Source organism: Dasypus novemcinctus, chromosome 3 (assembly GCF_030445035.2).
Source record: "Dasypus novemcinctus isolate mDasNov1 chromosome 3, mDasNov1.1.hap2, whole genome shotgun sequence".
NCBI lineage: Eukaryota > Metazoa > Chordata > Mammalia > Cingulata > Dasypodidae > Dasypus > Dasypus novemcinctus.
In genome coordinates this window covers 70,150,907-70,168,801 of record NC_080675.1, presented here as the reverse complement: position 1 = coordinate 70,168,801, position 17,895 = coordinate 70,150,907, and the positions used below count along the sequence as shown (strand labels likewise).

At 35.6% G+C, this 17,895-nt stretch overlaps 1 pseudogene; it reads right to left on the bottom strand.

Moving 5' to 3' along the window:
* Window positions 1-226: 226 nt before the first annotated feature.
* On the bottom strand, window positions 227-1,816 carry LOC101441507 (serine/threonine-protein kinase PAK 1 pseudogene; annotated as a pseudogene).
* Window positions 1,817-17,895: the final 16,079 nt, after the last annotated feature.

The window sequence follows — 17,895 nt, the reverse complement described above, 5'->3', positions numbered from 1 at the left end:
GGAAGGAAATTCCTTATTTAGGAATGGCCATGATCTGATTAATCATACCAGTTGCAGTTTTCTTTAAAGCTGAGCACATGGTTCTGAAGGATCAAGTCTTAAAAGCTCTAGACCAGAAAATGGGAGGAGCAAGGCAAGGAGGAGAGGGCATCAAGGGTTGGAAATTCTGAACTGAGCATTTATTTCACGGAAGGCTTGGCACAATCAGTCTGGGGTAAGTGTGGCATTAGTGATTGTTCCTGGTTGCCTCCTTTGCTGCAGCAATAAGTGGAGTGAGGCTGGAGAGGGGCTTGGCAATCTTCAGGACTTGATGCTGCAGCAACTCTTTAGCTGAACCTCTCTTGTCCACATCCATCTCAAGACAGCGATTCAGAAAGTCCCAGAAGATAGCTGACAGCTTCTCTGGGTTCTGAAGCTCTGGGGTCTCATTGGTGGCAATGAGGCACAAGGCTCTCAGAGGGTTTTCATTGAGGTATGGGGGCTCCCCTTCAATCATTCCGATGGCCATGATGCCCAAGGACCAGATGTCAACAGTGGGCCCGTAGGACTTCTGTGTCACAACCTCTGGTGCCATCCAGTATGGGTTTCCCACCATGGTGCTCTGTTTGCTCTGCTCTGGGGTTATTTGGGCACCGAATCCAAAAGCAGTTAGCTTGACAGAGCCATCCATTCCCAACAGGATGTGGTCACCAGGTCTGTGAATGACCTGGTTTGAATGCAGAAACTCCAGAGCCTGAAGGTGCTCAAGGCACACAGCTGCAATCTGCCCTTCATCCATGCAGGTTTCCATCACCACATCTGTCAAAGGGCTTCCTGCCAAGTACTCCACGACGACCCACAGTTCATCTCCCACGAGGCAACTGTCCAAGTAGTTTACAATATTCGGGTTCTTGAATCTCATTAATAATCAATTCTTTCTTCGGCTGCTGCTGAAAGTTCATTTTCTTAATGGCGACCTCCTGTCCTGTGGCCACATCCATTGCAGTGTATACAGTACCTGAAGCACCTTGTCCAATCTTTTCAAATCGTGTATATTTCTTCTTAGGATCGCCCACACTCACTATGCTCTGTAATTTCTCCAAGATCTCCTCATCAGAAATTTTAGGCTTCTTCTTGTGCTTCTCAGGATTCCGGGTTAGAGCATCTGGTGGAGCGGTGTTATTCCCAATAGGTGAAATCGAGATGTAGCCACATCCCGGGTTGGAGTAATAGGAAGTGGTTCAATCACAGACGGTGTGTATACAGATTTTGTGTGCTCTGGGTGGGGAGCAATCACTGGAGGAGGAGTAGCATCATCATCAACATCCCCATCTTCTGAAACTAGCGGCACTGTAGGTGTCTCAAACACTGTCTTTACATTCAAAGTGTTTGAAGAATTATAGTTCTCAGCTGGTTTATCTGTAAAGCTCATCTGGAGGTCTTCTTTGAGTTGTAAAATTCCAACACATCCAGAAGGGCCTGGGTTTTTTTCTTCTGCTCTGACTTGATGATATTGATGTCTGAAGCAAACGGGCCACTGCTCTGGCATCCCTGTGAACTCACCTGTGACAGCATCAAAACCAACATGAATAGTGTGTTCAAAATCAGAAGGAAGAGAAATTTCTGGCCGTTCCTTCTTTTTATTTGTTTTATCTCCAGGTAAGATGGCTTGGTAAAATCGGTTCTTCTTTTTCTTCTCCTCTGGGTTTGGAGGCAGAGGTTTGGAACCATGGTTTAGGGTTCCAGCATCTTTGCTGCCCGCTCCAATCCTAATGCTCGTGTTTCTCATCGGAGGGGCTGGAGGTTTGTCTTGAATATCTAGGCCGTTATTTGACATTGTCACCACCAGCAGCAGCTATAAGTGCCAGTCACCATAGTTACTTAGTCTCATTCAGTCTTCACAGTGTCTGGACCCGGCTCCTCCTCCTCCAGGGCTAGGGCAGCTGCGGCCAGGCGGGCAGCCCCCGAGTGTGTGCCTGAGCGGCCTCACTCTCTCCCCTCCGCTGTCCCGAGGAGCGCTCGGCGCCTCCCCCACGCGGCTCTAGCCCGGAGCCCCTCAGTGCTCCGGGATCTGCGTGGGAGGGGACTGCGAGCGGGCGGGAGGGAGCGAGGCGACGGGGTGAAGGGGGTGTGGTGGGAGGAAGAATCTGCAGTCTGGGGGGCGGGAATGTGGCAGGCTCGAGTGGCCTCTGAGGGAAGAGGTGGGAAGACCATGGGCAAGTCGGACTTCTTGGAGGGAGAGCTCGGAAGCAGAGCTCAGGGAAGGAGGGGATGAATGTCTGAGGGGAAAGCTTCTGCGGAGTAGGAAGGGCAGAGCCTATGAGGGTGGTGGTGGAGGCGCAGCGGACACTTTTGAGCGAAGTGGAGGCTCTCAGGAGGTTACTCTTAGGGACTCTGCAGTTGTAGGCCCAGTTCATGTTTCAGGCTCATAAGCATAGTATAGTCATTAGTATCACGGCTCATCATTGGAGCATCCATCTTCACTGGTCTTTGCCCTGGCGTTTGGGGGATTGTTGCTGTTCCGTTGGGGAATGTGACAGCTGGCTAGGAACTCCTCACTTCCTCAGTTGTCCTTTGTAACTGTAACTACTATGAAAATGCCCAACGAATATCTGAACATTTTATATACCCTATATACATGCCCTGGAGAACTCCCTCCCAACCATGTATCCCCCATCAATAATACTCCACACCAGCATTCCTCCTCTGCCATAGTTGAACCCCCTGTGGTCCAAAACATCTTCAAAAATAAAGCCTAATATATTGCCAAATTCAATTAATAGGAAAATGAAATAGTAGTAATAGGTTTAAAGATTAGAAATAGTTTACATACTAACTTAGAAAAAATAAGTAAAAATAAATTGTATTAAAAAATGAAAAATATTGTGAAACTTTGTTTTTGACATTTTGCTTTTCATCACTGTAATAGGTGTTGCCCTGTATGTACAGTGGCAAGGAATTCGAACTTATGTGGTCCAAAATGACAATAGCACCAAGGTTATGAAAACTTAATGTAGATGATATAGACATAATTTATCTTATCAAAGACAAAAAAAATGATATACATCAATAGTTTTTTAAAATTTTGAAATATGATAACAAATGAAACAGAACATATAATTGGAGAGCAAAGTTTGAAAACCTAACTTAGTATGATGCTTAATTTAATGTGTCAACTTGGCTAGGCTATAGTAGTTTAAGTCCTCCACATTATTCGTCTTTACAAAAAGGCCTTGATTCTTTATATCTTTTACATTTCTAAATAATTTCTAGAATCAGTTTGACAGTTTTAAAACACATAACCACATGCATTCACACACTGCTGATATGTTACTAGGAGTCAACTGAATCCAAAAGTCAATTTTAAAAGAAAACTTCTTAACATTATTGGGATTTCCAAACCTTGGTTTATGGGATATATTTGCATTTATTTAGATTTTATTTAATTTTCCTCTGCATGTTTTTCATGTAGAACTCTTACATAATTTTATTAGAATTACTGGTTATTTGATCTATTTGGTGCTGTTGTGGATTTTAAAATCAATGTTAATTGTTTTGTTTACATATAATTTACATAGTTTCATTGATTAATGACAAGATTTTTTTTTCAATATATACAATAATGTAATCTGTGGAAAACGGTAATTCTATTGCATTCAAATGACTGCTTTTCTTCAGACTACCATTGCACTTCAACATTAAGAAGTGCTTTAGGTGCACTTCTTATTCAGTCATAAAAATTGTGTACATATGGGAATTTATAGCATTAGTAATTGTGATAGTTTGAAGTTCTTTTATGAGGCCCCCCAAAAAATTAATTCACTGTGTGGCTGTGAGACCTTTTTGATTGCACTAGCTCTGTGAGGCAAAACTCAGGTTGAGTCTCTACCCTCTTTCGGGGTCTGATTTAAAACAAAGACACAGCGAGATAGACACACAGGAAAAGGGAACTGCCATATTTGATCCTGCAATGTAAGAGAAAGGCCTCCAGTTTGCCCACAGCTGAGCTGCAAGGGGAGAAGCCCCAGAGAAGCTCAAAGAGTTAGGCCCAGGGAAAGATGAGCCATAAGCCTGAAAGCTTGCAGCTGAACTACGAAGAAAGCAGAGACTGATAGAGGAGGCCTGGAAAGAGAGAAGCCTTTGCCTAGATGCTCAAAGTTGAGCTCCTGGAACTGGGCTAAAGAGAAGGTATCCTGGAGAGGAAGGTAGAGACCTCAGCAGAGATCAGTGTCTCTCCTGATTTGCCACATGGCCAAAAAACAGGATCAACAGTAACTAACTTTGGTGAGAAAGCACACAGATGTTGCCTTAATTTAGACATTTCATGGACTCAGAACTTTTGGCTTTGACCCCAAATAAATCCCCATGATAAAAGCCAACATATTTCTAGTACTTTGCATTGGCAGCCCTTTGGCAACCTAAAACAGTAATTAATTATATTCTTAGTACAGTTTGGTGCAACACCAGCATTTTATCAACCATTAACTTTGGAACAAAGTGCACACATTAAGACTGAGAAAGAGGCAAGTGACATTTCATTTTATTATTAAAATGTTTCTAGTCTTATATTAATACATCCCCTGAAAGTCTCTTGATAACCCCCCAAGGGTCTGTGCACCACATTTGGAGGACTGCTGTTGTATCATAAATTATATAATTGGTCTCCACTTAGGGACTTAATAATTTTTTAGTGTTTTTCTTCTTCTGCCATTTCAAGGAATAGCTCTATGAATAGGGTACACATGCTTCATCTTAGATATGTGCAGATATAACTGAAGATATGCGTCATTTTTCCCTTTAACCATTAACAAAGGAAAGTGACTTTTATCCCTTGAGCTCACCAACAGACTATTTGTGAGAATTTTGGATTTTGCCAGTCAAATAGCTAAAAACAGTTTGCGGTAAATTAATCTAGTTTTAGTTAGTGATTGACTTATGAAAGATATTTAATTTCTTTGCATTTTGTGGTGATTAAGTTCATGTGTCAAGTTGGCTTCGTTATCATGTCCAGTTGTTTGAAAATCAAGCATTACCCTACTTGTTATTATGAGGACATTTCATGGATTTAAATTATCAGTCACATGATTGGATCTCTGACTGATTTCATGTACAATCAACTAAAGAATTTGCCTTAACAATAAGAGAAGACTCATCCAATCAACTGAATGCCATAAAAGAAAGACTGATGATTTCAGCAGTAAGAACGAATTTCCATCTCTTGTTCAGCCATCCATTTTCTCCTGGGGAATTCATCATAAATCTTCATCAGAGTTCCCAGCTTGTAGCTTGCCCTACAAGAATTTGGACTTGCCCATTCCCAAAAACAGGTGAACTAATTCTTATAATAAATCTCATAATAATCCTTTAATAGAGTACTATATTTATATATAAATCTATAAATATTTAGAGATATTTGTCATTTTATCTGTAAAATATGTGTTCACATCCTTTAATTACTATGTTATAGGTTAATTTTGTCTAAATTTCCAGAAGCTTTTTATTTTAAAAATTAGAATTATAAGTCCTGTATCTTTTATATGAGTTTTAAATACTTTTCCTCAAGGAATACATTAATTGTTGGGGAAAAAACATCCCTAATCTGAGTTTATGACACTATTATCATGTTTACTCTTAGTCTCTTGATTTCTTCATGTTTACACCTAAACTTGTATTCCCTTTAATTTTATCCAAGCAGATGATGTTATGGATGAACCCAGCTTTCCTTTTTGAAAATGGATATCCAGATTTCCCTTTAATATTTAAATCCATGTGAACCACATAATTTGGCCTCTGTAACACAATCTCAGAAAATAATTTTGTATGACCACAAAAGAATTATGCTAGAAATAAATAATTACTAGATTTCTAGAAAAAGCACATTTTTATGAAAATAAATAAAACATCTCTAAAAAAATCCATGTGCACAATTTAGCAAGAAGAAACAAATATGGTATGGATATCATTTTAAACTAAAAATTAATGATTGCATTGTATATTAAAACTTTAGGAATGCAGTTAAGAGCCCACCTTCATAGAATTATTTCTATCTCTAAATCTGTATAATAGAAAGGAGTAAATACTAGATACCAATTTTGTACATATCCAATTTAAAATATAAAGTGAAGTATAAAATAACATGACAAATAGGGAAAAAAGGTAAAGGAAAATAGAGGAGATGCTGGTTTACTAAGTAAAGAGAGAAAAAGAGAGACTGGGCGGAGGGGGATGAGAGAGAAAGAGAAGTCAAATAACAAACACCAAAATGACAAAGGACACATACTGCCGATACTGGAAATGTGATGTTTAAAAACATAAAAAGGACACTAAGAATAACAACACATCAAGTTTATCATTCATTGTTAAATTGATAGGGATATGAACAGATAAATAGGGGGAAAATCCTTATAAAAGTTACCATAGGAAATAGAAATTCTGAGTCAACTTTAATCTATTACAAAAATCCATTTTATTTAAAACTACCTTCCCTGCTTTTTATGGTATGTTGATTATATCTCAATAAAATTGTCATTAGAACAAAACCTACCCTTTTAAAAATATAGTTTTTCCAGTGAATTTCAGAGAAAAATTAGGAAAGAGTACAATCTTTCGACGACCCTTTTAATTACATAAAAGAGGGAAACTTTCCCAGCTAATTTTATAGGCCTAGAATAACATTTATAAGATCGTTTTGCAAAAAGGAATATTAAGGCCAAACTCACTCATGTTCATAAATGTAATGGTCCAAAATATGACAACAAAATAAATTAATGTTTTTAATGTATGTGTAGTTTAACTATACGAAATTGTCATTGTAATTTATCATCTTCACAGAATAAAAGAGAAAAAATATTTGCTACAACAAAAATTTGATAACATTTAAAAATTATTCATGATTAAAATGTCAAATTAGAAATATGGGAAAATATTATTTAACCTTATAAAATCCATCATCTATGTGGGATGTAAGGTCCTCTCAACATAGAGGTGGGGTGGACATCATCATGCCAGGGTCCACAGGATGGAGGAATAAAATATGGATTAGAGTGGACTTACTGGTATTCTACTATAGAACTATTGTGACTCAGCAATGGAAGAAATTGTAGCACTGATGTTCAGACAGTGACCACAGTAGTGGCTGAGGGCAGGGAGAGGAAGGAAGAGAAGTGATATGGGGATATTTTCAGGCCTTGGTGTTGTCCTAATTGATATTGTAGGGACAGATGCTGAACATTAGATATCCTGCCATAAGCCACTGAATGGACTGGGGGAGAGTGTAAACTGCAATGTAAAACATAATCCGAGCAGTACAGCAGGGCTCCAAAATGTATTCACCAAATGCAATGAATGTGCCACAATGATGAAAGAGGTTGTTGATGTGGGAGGAGTGGGGATGGGGTGGGGGATGAGGTATATGGGAACCTCTTATATTTTTTAATGTAACTGTTTTTGTGATCTATGTATCTTTTGAAAAAGAGAGCAATTTAAAAAACTTATAGAGATATTACATTTAACGGTGAAATACAGAAAGCCTCCCTACTGAAATTACTAAGACACAAGGATCTCCACTTTAACATCTCTAGTCCACATTATCTTAGATGGCCTTTCTAGAGTCATAAGTCAAAATAATAATAATAAAATTAAAAGGTATAAGAATGCAATGGAAAACATGATTTCATTAATAATATAATTGTGAGGTAGAAAATACAAACTATTAGAATTAATAAGTGAAATCAACAAAAGTCACTGGTTTTTCAGTTTTCCTGACTGCTAAACCAAATACCATACAATGTATTGATTAAGCAATGGGGATTTATTGGTTTACAGTTTCAGAAACTAGAAAGATTCTTTTCTCTCAGTGGCCAACTATCCTTGTATTTCTTAACTTTCCTGTAAGAAGACAATGTCCTCTCCCTTCTCTATCAGGTTCTGTTGACTTCTTGCTTCTTGCATTTGGCTCTCCCCATGACTTTCTCTGTCTGAATTTCATTCTGCTTATAAAGGACTCCAGTAATCTAAATTAAGACCCAACCTAATTCAGTTGGGTCACACTTTAACTAAAATTAAATCTTCAGGAATTACTGTTACCAATGGTTTCACATCCACAGCAATGCAGAGCAAGACCAGGAATATGTCTAAATCAGAGCACTTAATTCAATCCACAACACTGTATGGCAAACCTCATCTTTATCTCAATATACTAGCACAGAGTTAGAATATGAAAATATGTTCTAAAGAAAGTAATTTAGATTGCCTCCAGCAAATTTCAAAGATCAAAGAACACATGAAAAAAGATGTGCAAGATGTTATTAAAAGGACAAATAATTAAATGGCATTGAAGAAATTAAAGATGTCCAAAATTTATGGAAAGCCAAATCCTCTTTGTAGATTGGAGAATATTTTGTTTCAATTCTCCCCATATTGAGTTATAGATTCAGTGGAATCCTAATCAAAATCCCACCATTTTTTTGTACCATTGACAGGCTAAAACTTAACTTTTTACAGAAAAGCGAAGGGCAAAGAATAGGCAAATTAATCTTGAAGAAGAATCTTGATTCAGACAAGTATAAGACTTACTCTAGCAGGTGCTAATTATTATTATAAAGATACATTAATTAATGTAATAGTGTACATAGGATAAAGGAATAGATCAAAAGAACAGTATAAAGATTTGTATGTCGGACCCATACAAATATGCATAGTTTATTTCTGGCATGAGTGGGACTTCAAGGTAATGTTAAAAGGACATTTTTAAATAAATGGTACTAGATTTAACATTTATATAGAAGAAAGTTAGTCTTGACCCTTCCCTCCACAACCAAAATTAATTCCAGATAGATTGTTATACTAAATGTGCAAATGCAATTTAAAAATTTTAAAGTTAATGTAGGAAAATGTATTCATCATCTTGATTACACATATATTTTTTAATCAGGCCCAAAATCACTGAATTATAGGATTACATATGAAATAAGAATATCTTTTAATCAAAGAACATAAGTAAGTGAATCAATGTGCAAACCTCATAAAAGGATTTTTTTGCAACATGAAAAATCAACAAAAGGATCATATGCAAAACTTATAAAGCGCTCCCATGAAATAGCAAGAAAAAGACAGACAACCTACAAAAAGTGGACACACTTGAGTACTTTTTTGGAGAAAAATTGTATTCAATGGCTGATAAGTATATGATAATGTGAATTGACGTCATTATACATGAGGGAAATGCAAATTTAAAATACAGTAAATTATTGTACCACACCACCAATATTCTTTCCTCATTCCCCAGAAATAAGTTTGACAAAAGAACATGTTGGTGAGATCTTTAGAACAACTGGAAAACTGCATCTGAAGTGGTAAATTATTACAACACTTTCATAAAGTTTGGAAATATTTTATAAATGATGACATACTTCATGATCAGGCAATTCCACAAAATAGCAAACAAAAAATGTTAGTAACTGCTTGTTTGCAGTAACCTCACAGTAAAAGTCAACCAAATTTCACTGACATGAAAATGTATGAATAGATTGGGATATGCTTATATATAGCAATGCTATAAACAAATAATTTAAATAAAATATGCTACTTGCAGTATCCTATTTGATCTTTACCGAAATAATACTGATTGACAGAAAATAAAAAAAGAGTAAGTTCTTTGCTTGATTCCATAATCAAACACATACAAAACTAACCTGGGAAGCTGGGCACCAGAACCATGGTTACCATCAAAGGGTTTTGAAATTGGGAAGGGGATGATGATGATCTCCTCCCCAGCACACCCAGGGATTCTGAGCCACTGCTTCATATTATAGCTATAACGCATTTTGTTTGTTTCATAAACTGTGTGCATGTCCCTTCCCAACATCTCCAGTCTTAAATCAACAACAACAACAGAATAGTCTTTAATGTTCAGGGATACTTCACTCCCACTGGCATCAGTTCCTATGTCACAATGGGATACTGAGGGATCATCTGCTAAGAAGCAATTTAGTGACAGGGGTGGGCTGGCCAAAGCTGGAGTAACCGTCTGCCTTGCTGCACTCTGACATCAGAGTGAGGACAGGAATAAGGCAGGACAGTGTGGAGGGCACAGTTGCAAATTGAGAGTCTCTGAGAAGTAGGAAGAATTCTTGTTGCTTGGTTTAGACAGACTATTGCACCAACGTTAAAAAAAAAAAATCCAAAGAATTAGCAGTTCAAACACTGTTGAAGTTCAAAGTCGTCTCATAAAGGCAGTACAAATATAGCAGTAACAATCTAGACCTTTCCAGGAAGTGAAGGTAGAGAGCCCCTGGCATTCCTCCCGAGGGTCCTTTTATTGAGCCCTAGAAGTATCTGCTGCTGCTGTAATAGCTGCTGTTGCAGTTGCAACTTCTCAGTCTCAAAAACAACAGGAAGAACCAGGATAATAAAGGAAGTGGTCTCAGTCCACAAAGTTTCCCTGGAAACCTCGATGTTACTCTCCTACCCCTCCTCTTCAGTTTTCTCTGCAAAGCCCTTCAGGAGTAATTCCTCAGACAGCTCTGGCAGCCATGGTTGTAGCTGTTGTGATTTTTGATCTTGGATTTCGATATTGGTGAATCCATGTGATAATCAGTTGTTTAATATTGACTATTTCATACTTTTATATATATGTGTAATACTTCACGTACAAAAATTTTCTTCAAAATATATTTGTAGATTTACTATGTGCTTGATTTTTCATATATAGAGGATACAATTTTTCATCTTATTTTTTCAAGATTAACTACTAGGCAAGTTTATCACAGTTTCCTTCCTCTCCCCTGCTCTTCCAAATTTTGTTAGTTTTCTTATTTTCACATGCCAAGGCATATAAGATTCGCAAACTATTCTTTCATTCTTAACTCCAGCTTTGTTTTCTTTTTAGATGTACGGTTTATTACATTCAGTTTTCACTAAAGTTTACTCCCTAGTAGGGCTTTTCAAAGATGGGCTTATATGAAAAATATTCCCTTTATTTTTTACATGTTTAATAAAAGTAAATTATCATAGAATATATAAACCTCACTCCAAACTTTCTTTCATTTGAATGCATGAAGGTATATGGTAGAAAGTCTAACTTTATTTCTTTTAAATATGATCATTTTAACCATATGCTATAATCATGGCTTATTGTGAAAGGCTAATAGTGGACAAGTATATGCCTAGATATTGATTGATATGGGCAAATGAGTCTTAGAACATCGTGTGCCTTTTCAGTATGAAAATTTAAGTTTTTAAAGCAATTTTAAAAATTGCATTTTAACTAATTTTACTTCATTCTCTGGTATTGTTTTTTTAGTGACTCCATTAATGTATACAATCAATTTCTTCTGCTTATGTCCTCCCCAACCTATTTCTTAACTGTCTCCTTATTTTTGTCATTTTTCTCATTTCTATCTTCTCTGTCACTTGTGCTTTCTCTGATATCTGTTATCTTTGTGTGCCTTGTACATTGTCTGGTTATCCGACCTAGCCTGGTTCAGAGTGAGAGTAACTTCCCCCAGGAGCCCTGCACTGCCCTTTTCCTTTGCCAGCTACTGTCACTAAGAAGTCACACATACCCTGGCCTCTAAAATGATTCTTTCACTTTTATAAAATGGGCTTTATTGTATTTTACTGATATTTCTTAGTTCAGTCGTCCTTGAGCTCTCTTGGGCACCTTATATACTTTATTCTCCAACCTCCTCAAGTGTTTGCACTTAGTTTAATTGTAGATCTACTCCAAGAAATTCCTACTTTTTGAGGAGACTTCTACTTCTGGAAATGTATATTTCCTGGGTGTTTGATCTGCTTTCACTATGCTGTCTCAGGTTGTCCTCTGCTGCTCCCACTAAATATTTCTATAGCGGTGGCATGTATAACTACTGTTTTCAACTACTCTTGTTCTAAACAACACGTATTCGTGGTTTGCAGGGTGTTTTTTTGTTGTTTTGTTTTGTTTTAGTTTTCACTAAAAATCTAGTAGTTTCCCCCCCCATTCTTTTATTTTACCTGAGTGAATTCTAGGAGGATGACAATTTTCTAAACTAAGTACCATCATATTCCTATTTCACTTTTAGGGCAGATAAATTAGAAGAGTGCATCCTCCTTCATATACATACATATATAAAATTACAAATATATAAAAATAACATACTAAGTACTCTAATTTTTGAATACCATATACTTTTAAAAATCAATAGAATTATGAAAAATTGAACAGCAAATTTTATAACATTTTCTATGTTCAAAAATCCTTACCCATATTTATAATGACAATTATCCATAAATGCAAAAGAACACAAAGGAATTATACATAGTTATGCAGTTATATTTTCTCTCCTAATATATGAAAAGGAAACAGTTTTACATGCTCAAACAAACAACTTATTCATTCAAGTAAAATTTTACCAGTTTTTGCTAATTCTTACACTACTCATCTTTTTTACTTTTCCACAGCATTTATATTTGTTTCAGTTTTTCTTCCTTTCTCCTTATGTCCTTATGTAGAACTCTCTCCCTTTTTTTCTCTACTTTGTCTGCATTATACAATGATCTTTGACTTTCTGCCTGTCAAACATGTTGTGGAAGTCTATTTATTTTCCCACAGGGATCTCCGCTATCTTGATGAGAAAGGTCTGGCTTCCTAAGAATGATGCCATAACCCCAATACTTCGTGAAATCAATTCAGAAAAAATGTTCACTGCTAGTACTGAAAATGAGTTTGTTTTCTTTTTAATGTAACAAGTTTTAGCTCTGTGACAAGTTCACAACATCTATACACTAGAACCATACATGAATGTATGAATGTACAATGTATTTTGGAATGAAAAACGGGGAGTAATAAAATATATGGAATGGATAGTTAAGATTATTGCAAGCAGTAGAGAAGTAGAAGAGTCAGGGAGGAATGAGATGGGGCAGGACAAGCAAATTATCCATATCACAGTGATTTTTATCTTCTTAATATCAAGACATTTTTTGATCTGTTATTATGTTCTTATGAGATAGGTCAAGTTCCTAGAGATTTGTATATATCACATACCTTAAGGAAACTACATTTGCATCAAAAACATGTTGGCATTAAATGCAAGTAGTGAGCATTTATCATACTTTGAAATAATTTTTTTTTATTTAAAGGAAAGAAATATGAGATCTTTGGTATGAGGCTAGGAATTATTTTACATTAGAGGATATAGAAGGCAAGGATAAATAAGAAAATTTTAAGTGTAAATGACTTGTACTGAAGTTTGGAATATGATCTCAATAAGTGTATTCTATAAACTAGTTCTATAAACAGATGGCAATAAGAACCAGTTTCATTAAAAGATTATCCTTTTAACTTTTTGTTCTTCAGCTTCTTATATTTTTTCCATAGAGCATTTTATCCCATACATTAACAATTCTGCACTTCGTATATTCTAGTTTCTTGCATTTTAACAAACCCCCAAGAAATCACCTTTTCTATTTCTAAGCTACTAGTCAGGTTTATATGGATACTTCCTCAGAGGCTACAAACAACAAGAAGTTGGTACAAAATCCTTTCAATTCTTGTTAGAGAAATGAACATGCAACTCTTTTATTTCTAAATAGTATTTTAAGGAAAATTATACATCAGTTGTAACTGTTAATGATCAATGAAATTCAATCCTTGACAAGCCACATATTTTGTAAAGATAATTAAGCATTTACATTTATGAGTACATAAATTTAACAAAAAAGGCAAGAATTCAACGCTTGCAAAATTGTAATTCCATTACTGTTAATTTAATAGGATTATGTGTCAGTAAAGGGAAAATGAGAGACATTAAATCATCAGCTAGTATTATTTTTTGTGTACTATTACTTATCTATGTACTTCCTTGTTCCTTTTCTACACAGTGGAAAGTTTTTCCGATTGCTTTTTGTTGAAAAATCAGACACATGCCCTGAAAACATGAAACTGTTCCATTCTAATTTCCTAAATTACTTTCCTCTGCTTTCCATTCTTACTATTATGTATTCTCAAGGAGATGACCAATAAAATAAAGGAGGAAATTTCATCTGTGTGGTAAAATATAAAACATAGCATTTATCTGTCAGGGAACATAACGAGAGTCTTCCTGACTTGTACAGATATCTTCTCAAGGTTATAAGTGTTATCCATGAGTTGCCTGACAACAATAAAATCCATAGGGCTAGGACTCTCCACCAGCTCAGAATGGGCAGCTTTTTATGATTATATGCTTTCAATTTTTTATAATACTTGTTTTCAATTTTTTAAAGGATTAAGCTAGGTAATAGTCTAATTTCTTTAGTGTTTTATTTATATCTATACACAAAACAAAATAAAAATTCATTAAATCTATGTTATGAGGTAAATAAGTTTCTGATTTTATGTTTATTAATTTCCATCCTCCTCACCTCCAAGAATGCTTCTAGGAATTCTATTCAGGAGAATAAAGAGCTGGCATTTGGATATCAAAGGAATCAGCATTGACAGCTTCCTACTTATAACATGAAAAATGCATTCTCCATAGAATGTGATTTCAAAGTTGAAAAAAAAATCTTACATTAGTATTTATTGTATTAGGTACTCTTATATTTTTTAAAAAATATTACCTTGAACCAGAGAGTAGAAGTTGCAACTCTGATGAGGCTCAGGGCCCAGTTCTTTGGACTTACCCAGGTCAGCTAACAGGGAGATAAAGATGGTCAATCACCACACCAGGGAACTGAGAGTGCCTACAACTGCAAGCAGGAGAATTGTATCCATCATCCGCCTGGGATCTAAGCCCCCTCTCGATACAGAGATGGAGTGGATATCACCATCCCAGGGTCCACAGGATAGGGGAATAAAATATGAATTAGAGTGGACTACTGATATTCTACTATAGAACTATTGTGACTAGTAATGGAAGAAATTGTAGCATTGATGTGGAGAAAGTGGACACGGTAGTGGCTGAGGGGAGGGAAACAGAAGAAGAGATGTGATGTTTGGGCATTTTCAGGACTTGGAGTTGCCCCAAATGATATTGCAGGGACAAATGCTGGACATTATATATCGTGCCATAACCCACTGAATGTACTGGGGGAGAGGGTAAACTACATTGTGAACTATTATCCATGTGGTACAGCAGTGCTACAAAATGTATTCACCAAATGCAATGAATATGCCACAATGATGAAAGACGTTGTTGATGTGGGAGGAGTAGGGGGTGTGTATGGGGTATATGAGAGCCTCTCATATTTTTTAATGTAGCATTTTTTTGTGATCTATGTATCTTCAAAAAAATGCAATTTAAAAAGATGGGGGTGGGGGTGGGAAGTGGGCTGTATGGGAACTCTTATGTTTTTTAAAGTAACATTTTGTGTGATCTATTAACTTTAAAACAAGATAAAGAATAAAATTAAATTTAAAAAATATATTACCTCATTTTTTGCTCAAAAGAATACTCTGAGGATGGTATTGTTATCTTCCCACATATATAAAATACTCCCATTTATTGCTGGTGGAAATGCAAAATGGTACAATCATTTTAATTCCTTATAAAATTTTACACACCTTTGCCATGATACAGCAAACACACATCTTGGTAATTACTCATGAGAATTGAAAGTGTATGCTTTTAGAAAGAGCAATATGTGTTGATATTAGCTTTCTTTACAATAAAGTATATAGAAACAACCAAAGTCCTCATCAACTGGTTAATGGATAAAAATTATGTAAAATCAGTAATATCAAAGTGAATCCCTGATATGTAAAACAATACAATGAATCTCAAAAACATTATCCTAAGTGAAAAAGTGCCATATAAAAATGAAAGTATACTTTATAATTCTATTTATAGAATAGACTTATATATTTGTAGAATATAATTTTATATATATATATAGTACAATGCAAAATTATATGAAAAGAGTTGTTGCCAACTTCTAGAGATCAGTGGAGAGGATTCATTCCATAGAGGTATATGGATACTTTCAAGGATGGTGTCTTCTAGCTTCAATGTGCTGGTAGTACATGAACGGATAGATCTGCAAAAACAAATCAAACTATATATTTAAATATAGTGAAATTAATGTATAAAAAGTATATCTCAATAAATGTGATATAAGTATATAAATTACATAACCTAGTGAAAGATAGGAACAGAAAGTTCACCACAGAACAGATAAAAGTGGCAAACTAGCACATGAAAAGATTATTATAATTTTCAGTATTTGATGAATTCAAAATTCAAAATTCCATGATATACCACCATATGCCTTCTAGAATGGCTAAAATTTATATGAATGACAATACCAAGAACAGGGAAGATGTGAAGCAAACATAATTTATAAGCGTTCAAGGTAGAGCTGCAAAGTGATATAGCCACTTTGGAAAATATTTTGGCAATTGCTCACAAAGTTAAGCTTTCATTCCCCAGTAGACCCAACAATCCACTCCTAGAGTGAAAACATTGGCCACACAAAGACTAATGCTAATAGTAGCTTTATTTGTAATAAAGACTGAAATTTGAAATAAAGACTGAATCAACCCAAATGTTCATTAACTGAAGAAGAAATAAAAATAAATATATTGTGATACATCCATATAAAGGATTCTACTCAACATTATAATTAAATGAACTACAGGAATGTGCAGTACCATGGACGACTCAAAAAAAGTATCAATAAGTGGCTGTCAGAAATTTATTGTAAGAAAAAGAGAATCAAAAGGGAAATTTGACAGATGATTGAAAATATTCTGTATATCCATGGTGGTGGTGGTGAAGTAATTGTGTACCTTACCAAAATCAGTGAAAAATCAGATAAAGACAGAGTATGAAATCTATAACTCCATAAGCCTGACTTTACAAAGAAGTGCCTCACACGTAAATCACACACAGGCACGCACACACACACAAGTAAAATATGTTTTATTACTGTTGTAAATTTTCCACAGAAAAATCAGGTGGGTGAAGGGATTTTGAGATCATCTGCAAGGATAAAATGTGTAACTATCATAGACAGCTAAGTAAAGATCTGAGTATGGATATTGGTGTATTACTCGAGGTAGAGGAAGAAACAAATGTAAATCCCTGAGGTGAAAGGAGAAGGAAGGAGGTCTTTGTGATTGGTGCAGAGTGAGAAAGGTAGGGAAATAACATTATAAGAATATAGAGATAAGGAGATAGATTACACACAGTTCTTAGGCCATTGTAAGATTTTCGGTTTTCTCTAAGTGAAGTGAGAAGCTATTGGAAGATAAGAGTAGCTGTATTTTTGAAAGCTGTATTTCATATGAAAGGACCATCGTTTTGAAAGAATATTCTTGCTCCAATTTAAGGAAGAGGTTAGAGGGCTGGAAGAGTAGAAGAAGAAAAATCCTTGAGGAGAACACTTGCCTAGTTCAAACAAGTGATGATGAGGGCAGAGATCAGGACGATCTTCAGTTAAAACAGAAGAAATTTTTATTTATGTTGAAAATAACATAAAAGAATTTGCTGCTGGATTGATTGTGAAACATGGAGAAATAAGGGCTAATAGTAATTTCAAAGTTCTGTTCCTGAGGAAAATGAAGGAAGAATAAGGAAGATTGTTGAAGCAATAGATGGAAATGAAACCAGAAGCTGGGGGGGGGGGGGGGGGGGGGAGGCATCATTTTAAATTTTAGAACCATATCAGTCTTCTAAGAAGAGACTTAAAATTTGTGGTTGAATATTTTGATCTGCCTTAAGGGGAAAAATTGAGGCCAGAGAAATAGATAATGGGAGTCTACAATACCAGTCATTAGTAACTGAATTTTCAGTAAAGCATAGAGAAAAGAAGTCATACAAGGACCCTGGAATATGCCAATATTTAGTGATGTGATGAGGAGAAATCACCAAAGATTAATAAGAATTGATGACTAATGAAAAATTAGAAAACCATGGGTTTATAATAACCTGTAGGCAAATTAGGACGGTATTT